This window comes from Berghia stephanieae, chromosome 4 (assembly GCF_034508935.2).
Source record: "Berghia stephanieae isolate SIO BIC M18660-M18661 chromosome 4, UCSD_Bste_1.3, whole genome shotgun sequence".
NCBI classification, from domain to species: domain Eukaryota; kingdom Metazoa; phylum Mollusca; class Gastropoda; order Nudibranchia; family Aeolidiidae; genus Berghia; species Berghia stephanieae.
Window position 1 is genome coordinate 67,797,837 of NC_088363.1, and position 4,626 is coordinate 67,802,462.

The following is a 4,626-nucleotide window of genomic DNA, read 5'->3' on the forward strand; positions in this document are numbered from 1 at the left end:
AGATATCGAAAAATAAAAAGTGGATCCGGTCGGAATCGAACCTGCGTGTCACGAGACGCATATTTCGCTTGGCCAAGAAGAGAGAACAGCAAGTAGATCATTCGTCATCCGCTACCAATCTTACTGGTCGCAGTGGCTCAGTTGGTTAGAACGTTGGCTTCGTAACCAGAAGGTCTGGGGTTCGGTTCCCGGCCGCGTCATGCTCGTCAAAAGCAGAAAACCTCACATGAACCCAACCACAACCGAGCTATTTCGGTCAAGGACAAGGGCAGAAAGCAGACGTTACAAAAGATAAGGGGGTAAAAGTAGAAGAAAGCATACATCTCCTGCAAGAATGCAGGAGGCCCTCCCAACCACCCACCACTTTTAGCTGACTCTTACAGCACAAAGTTTCGGGGTAGGAATCACATTAAAAATCAGGCCACCACTACACGACCACAATTCTTAATCCTTTCACAGCTAGATTAGATTTCACGTCAAATACGAGTCGATCCTGTACAGTTTTCATCACAGATTAGTCTAAAGCGCGCTCGAGTCGCATCACATGGACTATCTCTATGTGAAACTGCATAAGTCATCATGTATAGACAAAAGTACGTTTGGTTTTGGTTCAATTCAAACCTAGCCATGAAAGGGTTAATGGTGACAACTTAAAATGTGGACGTACCACTGCAGCTATAGCAGTAGTAGAGTAAGCTACCCAATTGCTGCTGGTGGACAGGGGGAACCGGATAAAAATTCTGGCTGCAAAGGGACTCGAACCCGAGACCTTTGGCGTGACAGTCCATGCTCTACCAATTGAACTAACGGACCCCCGCTACTAGAGCTATGAATTACCAAATTCATCAAAAATTAAGTCACAAAATGCTATTTACATTTTATATTTATTTGTGTAAAGTGACAAAAAAAAAAAAAAGACATTATTACACAAAATATCATGGTCACACAAAAAGGTTCATTGTTTGATCATAATTCAATAAGATTTCAAAATAAAACAAAAATCCCAGCAATTTCATTACTAGTTCATCATTAATAGTTATTACAGAAGTCTGTTATGGCGAGACTGGATTTTACGTCATTCATCATTCAATCCTCTACAGTTCAGAAATTAGCCCCTGTGATGCGACTCGAGCCCTCCGAGTGCTCGAAGTGAAAGCTGTAGCGGATGGAATGATGTTTGACGTGAAATTCAGCCTAGCCAGGAAAGGGTTATACTTATACACAAACATATTTGCCTCTTTAAAAAAATCACACAAGTTAATAATGACATTGTTACTGCCCTGTAAATAAAATAAATTTGTTAAGAACTTGACGGCTTTTACACATTAGCTTCTTTTTCAATTGTTCAGTGTACAGTTTACCAGCATAGAATAGACCTGAATATATTTCTCAGCTATTGCTTTTAGTAGAAGAATCAAATGATTCTCAATTCCCTCATGATCAAACATATGGGAATGAAATAATGTAGAAAAAACGGGTTTATTGACGAAAGACTTCATGATGCTTTGCAAAAGCTTAAGGCAATCATATCGATTGAAATGAAAATTATCTTGACCTACAGTTGCAACATATTTCTGAAATGCTTTTCGGAAATTAAACAGACATCAATAACACCCTTAGAAGAATTTGCAACCCTCCTCTTTGTTCTTAAGAGCAATCAAAGAATGTATGTCAGATAGCTCATTTTCAACTAATGCATTTGAACACTGTTCACAAAGAATTCTTTGTTTCAATTTAAATGCAACAAATCCAGCAATGTAGACGACAATTTTATTTGAACAAGGACAACTGATCATAGTTTACATCAAAATCAAATGAACTACTGCTACTGATATCACTACTTTCACACACCTCTTCAGACAAGACTCGGTTTGTTGATAAAGATCATTGAGTCGAATCCCAGAAGGTACATCACGGCTTAAATTCTCTCGCTGGAAACACTTAGAATAGGTACGGATTCCAGGGGCAAACAGTTCCCTCTTTTCACTTCTTCAATTTCATTGTGCGTGGGGAGTTGCTTGTATCTTTTGAGAACTGTCTAGCTGTTGGATTGTTATTGCAGCCTCCCATACTTCTTACCTTACCAAAAAAAAGTTCAATGTGATCTTGACTAAACTTGTAGGTCAATAAAATTTCATACATGAATCTTCAGACATTACCAAACGTCTGTAAATGGAAATAACACTATCAATACAAACAAGAAAACCAAGAAAGCCAGTCTTTCTTCTACTGGAAACAAGAGACATACCATTAACAGATAATGTCATGGACAAAATATAATTTTTAACTTCTGAAGAAAATTTTCAGTTGCTTCAAAATTACATTTACTCAATGGGGATTTCCATCCAAATGCCTTCATATTTCTAGAATTAAGGATATCAAACAAACAATTAAACATTTTCAAAAACTTAATAGTTGCCTCACATCCTTCAAACCAGGGATATTTTCTTTAAGACAAAATTCAAGAGAAGAAGAAACTGAATCACTAAGAGTTTGAGCAGCTAATTTTACATTCATTTTTTTTAAACCATTGCACATGACTTGTTTGTAATTTTTTTACCCAGGTGCAATCCTTCTCTTTCTTGTAACTCATGTAATAGTTCAATATAGTCCCATTTGAATAAAATCATTACCTACACAAAAGACTTTTTTTTCTGCAAAAGTATTCCTTACCAATTTCAACATATGACGGGCATCAAGAAAAAACATAAATAGGCGAATCAGTAACAGGATGAGAAAAGTATGGCTTTATTTTATCACTATCTACAATTACACCAAGAGACTTCAACATAGACATATTTGATGGACAACCGTCATGTTGATTGACACTATCTCAACACCTACTTCATGCAGTTTTTTAAATACATGAATTCAATCAATTTTTTCTTTCCACCCCATTCAAACCATCTAATAAAAAATACCCAACAGGCAATTTCCAACTGCTATATTAAGCATACTATCATAAAAGTTAGAGCTTCCTTTGCTACGGAAGATTATCATCATCAATTCCTGTACCAACATCCACATAGCCATGATACTTGCTGCCATCCCATTCCACATGTTGCCTAATAGACATTTTATCCATGACAAATTACATATGAAAAGGTTTTGCAACCTTTGACAGTTGTACAATATTGGAAAGAAAAGTAAAAGCTGATTAGTAAACCAGGTGACCCATCCACAGTTTTTATACCACTTAGAATAGTTTTTGGATGAGGAAGACAAGTATCAAAAGCTTTTCTTACATATCGATAAGCTTTAGGGAGTAAAAATGCAATGTCATAGCAAAACTTCTAATTTCTGGAGAATACTTAACAGTACAGACATATTTTCCATCTTCGCTAATTTCCGTTTCAATAAATCACCAACCCCACCCCCACATCTTTCTAAAATATCTACACTAGATCACTAATCATCTTTTTGTTTCTAAGGCTCCATTACTATACTTTTTAAGTCTGCATTTTTAAAATTAAACGTCTTTTCGACTGCTGAAGCATTTAATTTTCTTTCTGCATGATTCTAATTTATGACTTTTATCTTCTAGAGCTCTTTTAAAAATTTTGTTTGGTTGGTGTATCAACACTCGTAAAGTAGAAGGATAGCAAGATCATTTGGCAATGGAGCATTACAGTTTCTGAATTAGAAATGGAAGGGGAGGCTCTCTTTGAGCTGGCGGTTTTTCTAGCTTTGTCCCCCGAATTTTGATAGTAAGAAGGAAAAGAACAAAAAGATAGTAGGTACTGCACCTTCTCTCAATCGAACAATATTGACAGAAGTTCTGTCAATGCATTTTCTCCTCAAAGTGGACAGAACAGACAACAGTATATTTGAGGGAATAAAATTTTCCCTTCTTATGGAATTTATCCACAGCTTTTCTCCTCCCTCTTCATCCTTGGGGAATCTGAAAAAAAAACAAAACAACAACACATTGTTGATCACTAATGTCTTAAAATAGCATTACAACATTATTGGTCACCTGGTAACATTCTTACTGTGACTGAGTGAGAACATGGTGTGCTATTCTGTGTGGTAGCAAACCATTTGTTTCGAATAGCACTGTTGTTGATACAACAAGTGTTAACCTTTCATACTAGTCTGGACTTGCACGTAAAATATCATTCGAGTCCTCTACAACTTTCACTGAGATATAGTCCTGTGATTCGCCCAAGCACTAGAGGCACATCACAGGGACAAATCTCTACGTCAAAACTGCAAAAGACAGTCATACATCGACAAAAGTAGGTAGATTTCCGTTCGTTGAAATGTAACCTAGCTGTGAAGGGTTAAAACAAGCTATTTTATTTAATGCACACATAAGGTTGGGAAATGACTTTTGCATATCAACAAGACCTTGTTGCTTAGCAAGTAATGTAATCCTTTAGACGTATGATCATAAATGTTTTAGTTAGCAATAAAAGAAAAGTACTCACTTGTGAAAGGTGATTCCTGTACCCTTCTCCCTCTCAGAGCGATTGGTGCAGCCAAAAAGCCAACAACAGGCATCTTTGGTTATTCCTGTAAACACAATGAATAATTAATATGGTTCAAAAATATTTTCCAAGAATATGATAGGTCAGTGTGATTAAAATGGTACAACGAATTCTTTTAGACAGAAGATAAATAAAC